Source organism: Miniopterus natalensis, chromosome 16, assembly GCF_054644295.1.
Source record: "Miniopterus natalensis isolate mMinNat1 chromosome 16, mMinNat1.hap1, whole genome shotgun sequence".
NCBI lineage: Eukaryota > Metazoa > Chordata > Mammalia > Chiroptera > Miniopteridae > Miniopterus > Miniopterus natalensis.
In genome coordinates, this window is record NC_142096.1 from 35,843,418 (window position 1) to 35,859,211 (window position 15,794).

The 15,794-nt window shown below is 50.2% G+C and overlaps 1 long non-coding RNA gene across 9 annotated transcripts in view; it reads left to right on the top strand.

Moving 5' to 3' along the window:
• The window catches only part of LOC107539542 (uncharacterized), a 301,088-nt gene that overhangs the window by 193,063 nt on the left and 92,231 nt on the right, over positions 1 to 15,794 (top strand). For 6 of the 9 annotated variants that reach the window (XR_015715801.1, XR_001603411.2, XR_015715797.1 and 3 more), the window contains one exon: positions 4,522 to 4,603. This is a non-coding gene — a long non-coding RNA (uncharacterized LOC107539542). Of the gene's footprint in view, positions 1 to 3,479; positions 3,649 to 4,521; positions 4,604 to 5,233; positions 5,366 to 15,794 lie in introns of all 9 variants that reach the window. The other 3 variants (XR_015715799.1, XR_015715798.1, XR_015715803.1) reach the window with 3 other exon arrangements.

Below are 15,794 nucleotides of genomic sequence, written 5' to 3' on the forward strand. Positions count from 1 at the left end.
CCCCATGCTGGCAGCGATCTTCCTGTCTGAGTGAGTTCAGATCTGGTGAAAGGTGAGAGGCAGAGGGGCTCCAAGGTCAACTAGTTGTCCCAGCTCACGGTGCAGACCGGGCAGTGGTGCCACCCTGGATGGCCGGTGGCCTTCACTTTTAGCCGCAGCACCAGGACTCTCACTGTAATGGAGGGAGATATCAGGGCAGGGGCCGGAAGAAGGAACTACAGTCATCGAGGGCCTAGTCTGTGCCAAGCCCTGCGTGAGGTTCTTCAGATATCTGGGGGTTTATTTCCACTGTCCTCAGAGGTGTTCTGTGTATTTCAGTCCTTGGACATGTATTGAGACCTCAGCCTGTGGTCTCTCCTGAGGAATGCTCCGTATGCCCCTGACAAGGACGTCTCCTCTGCGGGTTGGGGGTGGGGTGGCCCCTAGACACCCGCTGTGAAAGGCCCAGTGCTCTCCCTGGCATGGAGCCTTCGCTCTGCCACGCGCCCAGCAGGGGAAAGGGGAGAGTCTGTGTGGGTGAAGAGGTGTGCCAGCCCCTGACCACAGGACGCAGACGCGATGCCAGCTTGTCTTCCATGTGGCCCAAAGAAGAAGAAAAGGTCAAGAACTGTAAACAGGCATCTGAAGCCAAGAGCAACGTCCAAAGCTTTGCTCGAGGAAGGAAATTTACCCGTGGAGATGAGGAGAGGCTGTGTGCAGTCACACTTCTTCCCTCGTGCATCCTGCAGACACTTACCAGAGGCGTACTCATCCTGGCTGCTGTCCTGGATGTTGCGATAGAAGATGCATCGTGGCCCCTACCTTCCCAGAACCTGTAGACCATGCGGGAGAACATAATCGAGCAGGCAGTTATGCCTACAAGGGTAGGGGTCATAGTGGGGAAAGTATGTATGTATCGGAACACAGTCATTCTTGCTTTGTTTCTCCCTTTCCCTCTGTCACACAGATCTGCAGATAAAACAGGACTTCCACAGGCAAGCCGACAGGTGGAGGCGACATGGTGCCGGCTGTAAACCTATTCGAGACCTTTAGGAAATAGTTTCATGAAGGGCAAGGAGACTGTGAGTTCCTAGGGCCAGGCACACCAGAGAGCACTGGAGCTTTTATTTAGGTGGTTTTTTTTTTTTGGTGCCATGGGTCCTTTTGACAAACTGTGAAGCTCTGGAGATCTTTTCAGAGTAATGATTTGAAAACACATAATGAAACACTCTGGGTCACAAAGGAAACCAATCACGTTGGAATGCGGCTGCGCTGTGCATGGACTCAGTCCCTCTCCTTGGGAGAAGGGGCCTGCAAGTTCATGGAGTAGAGGACAGATCCTTTGCAGAGAAGGAAATAAGCTTTCCTGAGGAATTCTATGTTTATGGCATTGGTTACCTCCAAGGAGGGCCCGATGATGGGTGGTTTTACTTTCCGTAGAAGACTCCTTGGCCTACCCCTGGTGAACTCATGATTTCTGTTTCTTTTCTCACCAGACTGTGTGCCCAAACTTCTAGAGAATGGCCACGTTGACTTGAATTTTCCACCTTTTACATTTCTCTTGTTGCTTCCTGGGTGGAAGGAGTATCAGGAGCAGGCGGGGCGGGGTGGGGGCGGGTTGGGAGGGGGGGGAGGAAAAGTTGAAGGCTGACTTTGAAGGGAGGAAAGAAGCCCTGCGGCTGGGTGATCCGGGTGGGTTTTCCGTAGCCTTTGTTAGGCTTGGGAACCCGAGCTGGGAGTTCACGGAGCAGAGAGTGCACCCAGCAGGGTGGAGTGACTCTGTGGGAGCTGGAGAGAAGCCTGGGGTTCAGGGAGGACCCGTGCTGTACTCTCCGAGGTGGTAGAGGCTGTGGGCCCGTGAGACCAGACGCCAGTTACGAGGGAACTACTGCAGCCACTTTTCCTCTGTCTTCCATTCTCATTACCAGCCTGGGACCTGGGGAACCCCCATGCTACCACGAGACAGTGGACGCTCAGCATAGTTAACCCTCGGTCACCAGCTCCAGCTAAAATGACAGAGCTGAGCTCTGACTCCATGAAACCCCAGGCTCCAGGATCTGTGTTTCCATTGCCACATGCCCAGCTGCCTGTCTGCAGCACGGAGGCCCTGGCTACAGCTTCTGGAATCTTCTCCTAAGATCAAATCCCGGATCCACTCTAGAGAGCACAGTGATCTGAGGAAAGTTCCTCATCCTCAGCTTCCTCATCCGGAAAATGGGAAGATTTTATCCCCTAACCCAAGGTCTGTTCATGGTGCACTGTTGAGATAGTGTGGTGCATACAAAACCGGGCACACATGTGCCTGACATGAAGTGCTCCTCAAATGTTGGTCACCGTGCTCACTATTAGCCCTGCAGGACTGGGAGGGATGTCGGGGTCCCCAGTGTGTGATCACCCTTCTGTTTACTCCTCCGATTGGCAAGCGTCCGTGAGTTTGTTTTTCTGGTGCGAAGGTTGCCGTGGTGTTGTGGAGTGACGAGCAGGGCCAAGGCTATTATACAACCCTGCACGCTTGGCCAAGTTCAGTGCTCGCCTTGGCCGCTGCTAAGCCTGTGCCACTGTGGTTGAGAGAACCCTGCCCTTTAGCCCGCTTTCTCGCTCTGGAAAAGCCTTACATCAGTCCCCGTGTCACCCAGCTTGGTCTCCCACTCCTTCCCCCAGCAGCCGGTGTCTCCAAGACAGTTGTTTCTCTTTCGTCTCTGTGTCTTGTCCCCTGGGGTACTTGTCAAATGCTAGGGGCTTATAGGAAGGACGTGGCAGTGTTGAAAGACAGGGCTGAGCATCAAAAAACCTGGACTTTATCCTGGCCCAGTAATCAGTACAGGACAGACAACCGTTCTTAAGTCCTTGTTGGTATAACATGCAATATTACATGTTACATGCATGTTACACACATACCCATAATATATAGTAACTTCAGGTTATGAAGATTAAATGGTTAGATAGGGTAACCTATGGAAACACACTATGAGTGCTCAGTGCTAATCATTATTAACCAATACGATCAGGATTAGTCATAGGAAAACTCAGGGTGTATCCTCAGTCTAGGCTTTGTGGCTTCTGGGTCTCAGTTTCCCCATTGATAGCGAGTTTGTGAGAATCAGGATATGAGGGGTGTGAGGCAGCTGGGGGTCAAGCACTGACTAGTTCTCTCCTCCTCTCTGCTCAGCCTGTACCTGAGCTTTAGGCCTAGGAGGCATCTAAATTCGCACATCTCCCCTGTTGGGGTTGGAGGTTGTGTTTTCTGGGCTGAAGCCCAATGCCTAGGCCAGTGCCTGGCCCGCGGTACCCACACAGCAAACACCTATTGTTGGAAGGAGATCAAATATGGGAGTGCCTGCCTCACAATCGATTCTATTAAATAGGCATCTGGCAGTGTCTGTTTCAGACGGGAGTCAGCAAACCATGGCCAGCACACCAAGTCTGGCCCACCACCTGGTTTTGTAAATAAAGTTTTATTGGAACTCAGCTTTTTGTCCCTTCTTTTACATATTGTCCAGGGCTGCTTTCCTGCTACAATGGAGGAGCTGAGTACTGAGAGAAACGTAAGGCCTTCAACACCTAAGACACACTCTCTGACTTTTTACCATAAATCCCCGTGGCTCCTGCTCTGAATGCCAAGTCGGCCCTGTCCGCAGGTGACTGCAGATTTCATTTTCCCTGACGCAGGTGTGTGGGCAGTTGCAAGTTGAAAACAAGCAGCAGCTTTCTCGATGCCCTCTCTCAGATATTTAGTCCTTTGACGCTGTAATCCCGCCACACTATTCGGGGATGGTCAGAACTGACTTTTCCGTGCCCATCCCCCCCCACCCCCCCACCTCAACCCCCAGCTCTCAAGTGTAAAGTGGTATTACTTTCATTTCTTTATAAAAAGAAACTCAGGCCACCTGCCAGTTGTTGGCTGGCACATTCATTAAGGATTGGCCATGTGTCCTGCAACAAGCCTAGGCCTAGGGCATCTCACAAGAGAAGAGGCAAGATAAAAACTGGGTGACCTCGAGGTACGATTTGCCATACAGTGTCGATGCTGGCAGGGAACAGGGGAGAGCCACTGTGTCTGGGGAGCTCGGTGCATAGGTTTCTGATTCCCTCTCCCATTGTTAGGAATGGAATGACCTCAGGCATTGTAGTTAGCTTTGCATAGCCTCAGCTTTCCAATCTGTAAAATGGCAGCAGTGATACCACATTGAATTGTTGTGAAGACTAACTTAAGTGATGTATCAGGCACCTGAAGCATAGTTAACTACTCAGCTATTTTTATAATAAAGTCAATCTTTTATTTCTGTTTAGGGGAGAGATACTCAAAGATCTCTGCTTCATATTGACACTCCTTTGATGCTGAGAGCCCACAGTTAGGAGCCTCTCAGGACCTCTGTGTTGTGGGTGGTGAGTGGGACCTTTTTTGACTGAGCAGCATTATCAAAAACTCTGAGGTCTTCCCTGAAGGGCTCCCTGTCCACTGTGCCGGCTGAGCGATGCATGTGGGCCGTTGTTCTGCGACCTCTTCATACTCAGCAGGTCTTTTTCTTCTTTTCCCTCCAGAAAGACTGAATAACATGCTCCCAGAGTCCTAAGCCCCAAAGAGAGGGACGCCCAGAAACCACTGAAGGCTGAATGCACCAAGGTGAGTCATCCTTGCAACCGGGACAGGAGCCCAGCTCTGGACTGGCAAAGGTGCAAGCATCCAGCCAGGACCTCCAGGTGGAGAGCCAGGGCCTTCTGTCTTATTCATAGCTTAGAACAACACCTGGAACATAGTGCTTGCAGATGTTTGCTGGCAGGATGAATGGTCATCCCTAGTGAATGACACACTGCCTGCTGTCCTCAGAGGCTCCAGCTTCAAGTGTGTCTTAGGCTTGGTTGCCCATGATGCCAGCAGGTGAGCCCCAGGCTCAGAGCAGGAGCACATGGCAGCCCTGCCTGCTCCACCCGAGAGGCCTCCAGTCATTGCCTGGCCTGGTCCTCATCACTGAGTCTGCTAGTCCCCCTGTGAGCAAGGCTCTTCCCCCTGCAGTCCCTGGTCCAGCCCTGCGAGGAGCAGGAAGCCAGCCAACATGCCTCATTCCCCAACCATATGTACATCTCCGGGGATTGTTGAACTATGGCCCCTTGGCTAGATCAGCTGAGTGGTCTGTTTTTGCAAGGATCTTGAGCTAAGAACTTCTACATTTCCAAAGGGTTGGAAATAAAAGAATATGCCACAGAGACCATATGGCTATCAAAGCCTAAAATATTGGCTTTCTGACCTTTATAGAAAAGGTTCCTCTACTCCTGGTCCAGATTGCTCTCCAGAATGACAGTTGTGATGCCTCCTTTGTGCACCTGGCACCATCTAAAGCTGCAGGCAAACTGGTGCATGTCCTTTCTCTTATCAACACTGAGTCAGGTATGATGATCCTGTCCTTTATAGAGATGGGGAAACTGAGGCTTAGAGAGGGTAATTCACATTCCTGAGAATCTAATAGGTGGCAGAGCCAGGAGGCACACCCAAGCAGCCTGACTTCAGAGTCCATGCTTTCTAACCAGGTGCTGTTTGGCCTCTGGTTGTGGTCATGCTTCAGCTTTAGGACTCAACCTTGCTCTGTGCCATCCTGGGGCTCTGTGCCATCATGGGGGTGGCTTTAGAAAATGCTGCCCATTTCCCTCCCTCCATTAGTTGCTGCCCTCCTCTGACCTACAGCCAGTGACCAGGTGTTGTATTCCCCAGAGGCAATGCTTAGAGAGAGAGAGAGAGAGAGAGAGAGAGAGAGAGAGAGAGAGAGAGAGAGATTGGAGTGAGAGACAAACATGGATCAATTGCCTCCTGCATGACCCACCAGGTATCGAACCTACAACCCAGGTATGGGCCCTGACCTGGAATTGAACCAGCAACCTTTCAGTGCACAGGACAATGCTTGACTAACTGAGCCATCCCCACAGGGCTCTTTGAGGAGCTCTTCAGGTGAGGGAAGGAGGGAGCAGCGCCCCTTCCTTGATCCTGCCAGCTGAAAGGTAGAAACCATGAGCTAGCCCTTACCCGGCAGGGCTCCCTGCTGGCCCTGAACTGCCTCCCTCTAGGCTTCATGTATATGAGAAAAATACATCTCTGTCTTGTTCAGCAGCCAAGCCTGATCTTGAATACAGTGACACACATCTCTGTGTCTGAAGTCAAAAGCCCTGTGTTGCCCTTTCATTCAGTGATTGATGCTTTTGGGAGGCCATGATTTGTTTTAGGTACCAGAGATGCAAAGACAAAAACAATTTTTTTCAGTTGGATTAGTTTGCTAGGGCTGCCATAACAAAACACTGCAGACTGGGTGGCATAAAAAGAAATTTATTTTCTTGCAGTCTAGAACCTAGAAGTCCAAGGTAGGTTTGGGCAGGTTTGGTTTCCCTTGAAGCCTCTCTCTTTGGCTTGCAGATGACCAACCTAGAAGTCCAAGGTAGGTTTGGGCAGGTTTGGTTTCCCTTGAAGCCTCTCTCTTTGGCTTGCAGATGACCGAATTCTCTCATGGCTTTTTCCATGTGAGGTTAAATCCCTGGTGTCTCTCTGTTGTGAATTAGAGCCCCACCCTAATGACCTCATTTTTACTTAATCACCTCTTTAAAGACCTTATTTAAAATAAGGTCACATTCTGAGGTACTGGGGGATTAGGGCTTCAACACATGAATTTGAGGGAACACAGCTGAATCTGTAACACCAGCGATTGGACGTCCAATGGGAAGGACAGACAAGAGCTAAAGTGAGATTCATATTTAAGATGATCAGGTAGTTATTGTGTCTGGTGCCAGAGGTGAGAACAGAGCATCCATGAGCGTCAGGAGAACCCCTTGTCCTCATTTTCAAAATGTAAGTGCTTTCTTCAATGGTTGTTCGGAGGATTTTTTTTTCTTTTACTTGACCTTAAACTGCCTTTGGCACAGTTAATAGCTCCTCTTTGAAACGTGTCCCTCCTTTGGCTCCCAGCACCCACCTGCCTGCACTGCCTCCTCCCCCTCGGCCCCTCCTCCCAGGCCCCTTTGGCTGATTTTCCTCTCCATAGCCCCAAATTTTAGAGTCACAACATATGCCTTGAGGCCCTGATTCTTAGATGTCCTCTCTTTTCTGTTTGCACACAAGTCCTTGGAGAGTTCCTGAGGTCTTAGGGAATGCCCATGTCCTCTTCACATGGAATCTCCCAAATGCTCCCTCCCCTGGGCCTCTAGACCGGTACAGTCAGCTGCCTCCACCTCATCTCCAGCTGGGTGTCTAACCATCACCACAAACTTCTGATCTCTCCTCAAGCCTCCCCATTTGTTGACTTCTCCATCTCATTAAAGGCAACCCCATCTTTTCAGTCACTCAGGCTACAGCCCTGGAGTCAGTCAACCTTCGACCCTCCTCATTTACCCATCATAGCCGGTCCATCAGCAAAACAGATCCAGAAGATCACCGCCTCCCATTGCCCACTGTCCCTGCCCAGGTCCAAGCCACCAGCATTTCTCACTGGCATTATTGCAACCGCCCGAGGCTGGTCTCCCTGCACCTGCCTTTGTCCCTCTATAATCTTCTCTCAAACCAGCAGCCAGGGTGACCCTTTGAAATGGAAGCCAGAGCACATAACATCTTTGCTTCAAAACCCCCAAAGGCTTCTCATCCTATTCAGAGAAAAGCCACAGGCCTTGTGATGGTCTTCGAGGTCCCTGTGGTCCAGCCCTGCCACCCCGATCATGTCCACGTTTTTTCACTCGTCGCACCTGCCACCCGGGCCTGTCACCGCTCAGACTCTCAAGGGCTCTGCCTCGGGTTTGCGCCTGCTGGCTCTCTACCCTCGCTGCCCACTCTCTCACCTTTCCTGTCGCTGCTCAGCCATCGCCATTGGCACGGGGCCTTCACTGGCCACCGCATTTGTCATTCAGAACCCCCCCGGGTTCTGTGGCACTCCTCCTCTCTCCTGCCGTATTTCCCTCCCTTTTCTTGGCACCTTTCAGCGTTCCTCACAGTTGTTTGAGTTGACCCATTAGCTCTCCCATCTCACTAGAAAGTCAGCTCCAGGAGGGCAGGGATTTTTGTCTTAAGCTCCAACGGCACATGGCACTCTGTAAATATTTGTGGAATGAATGAATGAATGAATGAATGAATGAATGAATGAATGACCTCGTACCAATGACAGCCTGCACAGAAAATAAACCTTTATTTCAAACATGAAACTTTTGGTCTTTGAAATATATATGCCATATATGTGTGTGTGTGCGCATGTGTACAAACATAGTGATAAAATATGTCTTTAAGACGTCAAGCATGTATAGGTATGTCATATATATAGCATATATATCAAGATACTTAAAGTGTGTGTGTGTGGCATATGTATCGCTCAGAGACCACACTATATTTTATATGCATAGCCCAGGTGCCATGTATTTGTGAAGGACACTTTCTGATCTGCCTGCTGCCTGCTGACAGGCACTCAGGCAGCAACTCTGGTAAATCGGACACTTTTAGTGTCTGGATTCCCAGAGCAGAGGGTGTGTCATTGCCAGAAAATTCTGCCTCACTTCTGGTTCTGCAGAGGGGCAGGCCGGTCACATTACAGGTGCATCTGACTGGAAACACTCATAGCTGCCACTCCCTGCCCATATGTCCACCTCTTTGGGGCCCACTCCAGCCTGAGCAGAGAAAGGCAGGCCTTTCTCAGAGAGTAAAAAGCTGGTGAGTTCCCGGTAGCTCTTCCCTGTCCCCTGGTTCAGTGTGATTGTGCTCAGACCCACTTCTTTCCCCTCCCCTCTCCCCTCATCTCTGGGGATGCCTGCTTCTTTGTGTCCCCTAAGACCCCATCTCCTGCCCAGCCAGCTTTGTCTCCAGCTTAGGGTTCTGCTGGCTGCTCACCCATCTATGTTGCTCCCTGTAGTGCGTAGAATTGGGTCCCCCAAAAAGAGGTGCTCAAGTCCTAAGCTGTAGTACCTGTGAATGCAACCTTATTTGGAAATAGGGTCTTTTCAGATGTAATCTGGTTCAACATAATACTGGATTGAGGTGGCCTCTAATCTAATGGCTGGTGTCCTGATCAGAAAGACATGGCCTTCCACAGGGAAGGATCTTATCCTGCAGGTTCCCGAACTGTGAGAGAACCAATGTCTGTGTCAAGCCACCTGGTATGTAGCAGCCCCAGTAAACTCAGACACCCCCTCTCCTCTAATTCTCACCCTCAGTGCTGCCTCCTTGAAGGGCTCCCTGGACTCCCAGTCCTAGCTAGGTCCCTTGTTACCAGGTCCCCTAGTTACACACTGCAGCTGCTTTTACTGTTTCTCTACCCGGAGCTTGTCACATGTGCTATTCTCTTTGGAAAGCTCCCCTGATGAGTGCAAGCCATCACCCGTGTCCCTGTTGTTTCTGATGTGTCCTCAGTCTCTAACAGAGCACCCACACTGGTTGAGCAATCAGTATTTGTTGGATGAATGCATGGCAGTCCAGGGAGAATCTTCTGGGCTCACAGGTTTTCTTTATTTAAATCTGCCTGTGTCAGAAGATCCCCAGTCAAAAGGTCACCCTGGGTGCTTCCCCTGGAAATCCTCAGTGCCATTATTCAAATCAAGTGCTCAACCGTGTCACCCTCGGGTGCTGCTAATACAAGAGGGGAGGAACTGCAAGGACTTTCCAACTAGGGCCATTCTTACTGTTTAGCCTGAAGATGTTTTCCTGCTAAGAACATGAACCAGAAATGAGTTTTACCTTGTGATGAGATGAACAAGACCTTAAATAGAAAAAAAAAAAAACTCCAAACATGTAAGTTCTGTCACAGGAACCCTCCTCCTCAGCTTTTTCTCCGTCTCTCATCACCAGGACCTCCTAGTCTTGTTTCTTGGGCCGTGATGCATGGTGGCCCTATTTTTGGACCTCTCCAAATTCTGCTGTGTTTTCCCTCTTTGGTTTTAGATGGCGGTGTCTGGTAGGTGCTTTTTAGGTGATTCTAGAATTGACATCTCCCCTGAGACTCATCTATCACATAGTATGTGGGTTTGGCCTCTGATGGATTCAGAACAGTCTTTATCAAGCACCTACTATGTGCTAGCTCTTACACTTGGCAGTATTAGACTCCATGGCTTCCTTTTCACTTAGTCTGTTCCAGAAATCTGTGTTCACTCGGAAGTGCTCTCACTTCAGAGCCATTTGCCTGGTGAGAAAACGGGAACTCAGAGAGGTTAGGCATTTGTCTAAGGTCACACAGCCAATTAGTGATAGAGCGCTTTTCAAATCTAGCCTGCCTAACTCCGAAGACAGTGTTCTTTTCCCCTAAATTTTACAACTTAACAAGCAACCCTAACTAGAAATTGCCCTATTATAGCAGGGGCTGTATTTTATAAGGATCGCCTCTCCTCGACTCCCAAGTCAGGTTATCCAGCGGCTGTTGGGAGAGGCATCGACTGTTGGATTTATGGACCCAGGACCCCTGGGGTGTCCTCAGGACACTCCACAGACCTGGCAGGCGCTCTGGTCAGGATACCATCTACTCTCGGGACTGTGCTTTCCGGCTCTAGAACATCAGGCTAGCCACTTCTCTCCTCCAGCCTCAGTTTCCCCAACTATAAAATGAAGACTCAGGTTGCATGAGCTCCATGCTGCCGTCCTGCCCTGACAATCTAGGATTTCAGCATCCTGGGACTGGGACTTACCAAGTTTTTCCCATCTCTGAAACTCAAGCCTTCTGGTTATATCTAGAGCCCACGGGCCATGCGAAAGGCATCGGTGTCGGTCCCTCTGCCAGAGGCCCCATTTTCACCGTTTCTGCTCATCCCCTGAGCCCACATCCTCTCCTCTCCTGGAGTCAGTCCTACTGGGGTCCCTGAGGCAAGTTTCTTAACCTTTCTGAGCTTCCATGTTCTTTTCTCTGAAATGATCTCAAATGAATGTAAAACCCACCTCTTTGTCTCTGTGAGGATTACAAAATGAAACAGTAACCACTGTTCACTTTCTTGGAGCTGTCGCTGCCCAGCAGACAGACTCCGGAGCGAGGTGGATGCCTTCCAATGTCGGCGCCCCCGCCTCCCCACTGACCAGCTGTGTGGGCTTGGACAAGTTGCTTTACTTCTCTGTGCCTCAGTTTCTTCTTCTATAAAGTGTGAACAGTACCAGCCTGCCTACCAGCTTGTTATGAGTGTTAAATGAGTTTATATTTATAAAGCACATCAAATAGTGTGGGGCATGTACCAAGTCCCGTGTAAGAGTTAGCAATTATTATTAGGTCATCTAATTCTCAAGTCAGCCTGATGTAAGGGGTGCCGTCACAGTCCTCATTTATAAGTGGGGGAGCTTGCTAACTTGGGCCAAGGCCCTGAGCCCACAGTGGCTGGCAAGGTTTAAATAACTGTCAGCCATACTGACTGGCAGAAATCAGCGGGGGCTGGAGGAGGCGACCCATGCTTGGGGTTTAATGGTCTGCCATAGCCATTTTGAAATTTTTAATAATTTTCTTTTTTAAATTTGTGCTTTGTAATAAAGTCCTGCTTCTGATCACCTTCTTGCCTCCCTCAGTGGATTCCTGGAGGCCTCTCCCCTGCCCTTGGCACACCCAGCCTCTGCCTTCTGTTTCTGGTGGGCACCTGGGCACAGGCATGGGAGGGGCAGGGTCACGGGGTCAAACCGTGGGTTTCTGCTAGGGGCTGCATCATCTGCAAGCATCCCTGGGCCCGAGGGAGCACAGCATTAAATAGCCAATAAAAACCGCGCAACAGATCGATGCGGAGATTGTGGAATAACGTTAAAAGCTGTTTTCTTCCTCTTTGAACCATTTTGATGAAAGCTAGAAAGGCGGCCTTCCTGCCACTCCCCAAAGAGATGGCCTCCCAAGCCTCCCAAGGCCTTCATATGATTTGCATCCAGCCAGCAGCCCTCCTCTGTAGCAATGATAGGGAAATCTTACTTTTTTCCTTCTGTTGCTAGAATCCTCAGGAGCAGAGTGTTTTATTTAAAAGACAGCATGGGCAATTACTTTATGCATATGCAGGCATCTTCATGCCTGCAAGGCTGGGCCAGGCCCTGGAGGTCTGCAAGGTAGACCACATGGCTGGGCAGGGGACCACCAAGGAGGCCCTGCCAATCGTCTCAGCACCTCTCCGCCGCTGCCCTCAGGACTCCTGGCAGCAGACTCAGGGCACAGCCACACAGGGCGGAACCTCGGAGCCACGGGGTGCGAGCTCTCGTCCAGAGTCTCATGTGCAACAGATGAGGCTTCTTGGGGGCAGAGCGAACGGCAACCCCAGGCTGGTCCTGGAACCACTGCAGATTGGTGTCCAGTGAGAGACCCCAGACAGAGCAGAACAGCCAGTGCGCTTTGCTGGAAGCAGTCTCCTCACTTCTGTGCAGGCCACAGCACATCTTGTGGATGGAACATTCCAGAACCGGGGGGTGGGGGGGACACAGGAGGATCCCTCTGGGGAGACCAATCAGGGGGAAAGGTGGCCTGGATAGGATGGGAGTATGGGGTGAATTTGGCCTTAGCCAGTTTTCCTCTCTTACAAACTGGCCTGTCTTCAGGAGCCTGCTGTGCAAACAGCCAGGCCAGTCTCCTGCCCATGGCTGCACTGGGCATCTTTAAAACGCCTGATGTCACAATTTGGGCTTTGGATCCTCAGAGGCATCCGTGAGTCTTTATTGTTTAGTGAACCTCTTCTCACCACTCCCCAAAGTCACCGTGTCCTGGGACCAGCATCTCGCTCCAGCTAAACATACCTTTTCTGTGTCTCTGCTTAGAGGAGAAAGTAGGTAGGATGGGGACAGGGCACAGAAGACTCAGCTTAGGGTGGTTCCCTTTGGTGAGTTTTGCCAGGTCTCAGAGAATTTCAGAGTCCAGATGAACACTTTGAACTCCCAACAGGGAGTTGGATAATTTAGATGATTTGACTTGTTTTTACCATTTTCTGACAGTAGTTGACTTTACCGACTTCTCCAGCTTGTAAATTTGGCCCCTTGCTGAGCGCTCTGCGTACACGATCCCCTTTCGAGTTTTTCTGCACAGGTACAATCCCCACAGAGCAAATCACAAAGATCTTTAGTCCAGAGTTGGGTGAATTTTGGCAAATGTGTACACGCTCGTCCCCGTCACCCTAATGCGGGAACACAGGACATTTTCCTGGCCCCAGGAGGTTGCCCATGCCTCTTTCCCTCCTGCCCACCCTCGCACGGAGACGACTGCTGCTCTCATTTCTCCTACCCACGTTCATTTCTCTGTTCTAGAACTTATGAATGGAAGTTTTACTTTTTATAAAAACATCTGGCTTTCACTCTGCAGTGTTTATGGTACTTGTCCAGGTACACCAATAGCTGTTCCTTTTTATTGCGAATATCCCGTTGTCTGGATATCCCAAACTCTGTTTATCCTTTTATCTAATCAGGGGCACTGGATTGTTTTTAACACTTGGTGACTATGAATAAGCCTGCTTTGTGCTTTCATGTTCAAGCCTTTTTATAGACGTACGTCTTGGGGAAATACCTAGGAGTGGGATTGTTGGGTCATACGCTAAGTTTTAACTTTGCAAGCCACTGCCACACTGTTTTTTCCAAGTGGTTATTAATATTTTTTTTACTCCTACCATGAGTGTGAGTTCCAGGGGCTCCATATTCTCACTAACGCTTGGTATTAACAGTCTCTTTCATTTGGACCATTTTCGTGGGAGTGAATGGGTGTCTTGCTGTTATAATTTGCATTTCCCTGATGATTAATGGCACTGAGCACCTTTTCTTGTACTTATTGTCTATTGGTTCTTTTGTGAAGTGTCTTAAGCCTTTCTGCATGGGCAGGGTTTGTCTTATTATTGAGTTGCAAGAGTTCTTAACGTATTCTAGATACAAGTCGTCTGTCAGTTATATGTGCTGCAGCTATTTTCTTCCAGTCTGTGCCAATTTATCCCTTTTAGACCTCTCTGAGCCCTTCAAGGAGGATGTTATTTATCCGCTCTGTTTTAGAGAGGCAGAAACGGAAGCACAGAGAAGCTAAGTGAGAAGCCCAGAGTCACACAGTGACTCAGTGGAAATGCAGAACCACTTGTGTGTGATTCAGAGCATCAACTTCCAAACATCCCAGGCAGAATCTCTCCACACACCAAGCCTTGTGCCCCCTGGCAGCCTGGAGGACGTGGTTCTCAAGCCCATGCCCGGCTGGGTTACTTCAGTTCATGCTCGCTCTATCCTGCACATACCAGGCCATCCTGGGAAGCAACCGCTCCCAGCACGCAGTCGGGAGCACCATCTTCTCAGAGGATGCCACGGGGCTCTGAGCTGCTCCAACCAAAGACAAACTGCGGGTATTTTTATGGGCCTCTGAGGATGCTGGCAAGATTACCTCATGCCAGGAATAACAATGAGGGGCCCAGCCAAGCACTGCCAGCCCTGCTCTGGGAGGCATCGCCGGAGGAGCGAGCCAGGCAGTAGGAAAGAAGGGGCCTGCGGCGGGAGGGCAGCCTGGGACACCACAGCTGTCCCAAAGGAGGCCTTCCGGGTGCCCAGGGGACGGGGTCCCTGTGGCAGTCAGAGCAAAGGTCTGGGAGGTTTTGTGAGAGTGGGAAGCACAGTGACTCCAACCATCAGCACGCTGGTCAGAAGGCGAGGCCTTACTGAGCACCCCTGCCTGCCAGGCACCGTGTCTGTGCTTTGCATCCTTGTTGGTGCCAGATGTGGTCAGGTGTTTCGCACTGACTGCCCATAATAACCCCATGAGATAGGTATTATTAAAATGCTCACAGGAGGAAACTGAGGTTCAGAGAGGTTAAGAAATTTGCCTAACGTCACATCATTTGTGAGTGGTTGAGGCATGAATAGAGGTTCAGCTAATTCTAAAGGCAGCCACTTAGATCCTATGCTCCGCTGCCTTTCTGTGTAACAGACTTGGGTCAAATGTGTACTTTGTGGAAGAACTACCTTCGGTGTCTTGGTGAGGTGGAGTTAATGTTGAACAGCACCTGTCCCTTTCTCTGGGTACTGTAGTGGACTGAATGGTGACATCCTCCCCAATCCCTGCCATCACCACCACAAAGACATGTCCCATCTCTGAACCTGTGAATCTGAACTCATTGGGAAAAAAGGGTTTTTGCGCATGTAATTACGTTAAGGACCTTGAGATGAGATCATCCTGGATTACCTGGGTGGCCCTAAATCCAATGACAAGTGTACTTACAAGAGACAGGGGAACAGAGAGGTGGACAAGGCCATGTGAAGACAGGCAGAGACTGGAGTTATGCAGCCATAAGCCAAGGAATACTGGGGCCACCAGAGCTGGAAGAGGCAAAGAATTCTCCCCTTGAGCCTTGGAGGGAGCATGGCCCTAGCATATTCCCTTCAATAGCTATGAGTCACCAGGTCCACCCCACACACTGGAGGAGATTATACCAGGACTTAAATGCTGGGGGGCAGGGTCACTGGGGACATCTTAGAGGCAGGAGGCAGGAGTCCCACCTTCCATTTCTCTGGCTCTCCCAGGGCACCTGGCTCCGATTGCACATTGACCATGTGTGAGCTACTGAGCTAGATTCTTTAAGCACATCACACGATGTAGCATCACTTAACCTGCACAGGAATCTAGCAAGGGGAGGTGTTCACCCTGTTTGACAGAGCGGTGACTGAGGCTCCAAACTGAAAGCCACACGGTAGTGTATTAGAATAAACCAGTGGTGTGCAAACTTTAGCTGCATCACAATTACCTGAAGACAATTTCTGGGCCCTGTGCACAGAATTCCTGATTCATAGGTCCCGGGTGGGGCTGGTGAATTTGCATTTTAAACGAGTTCTCTGGTGAAGCTGATGCTGTAGGGTCGTGGATCGTGCCATTAAAATCCTGGAGAATCACTGTTGAAATGACAGGAACCCT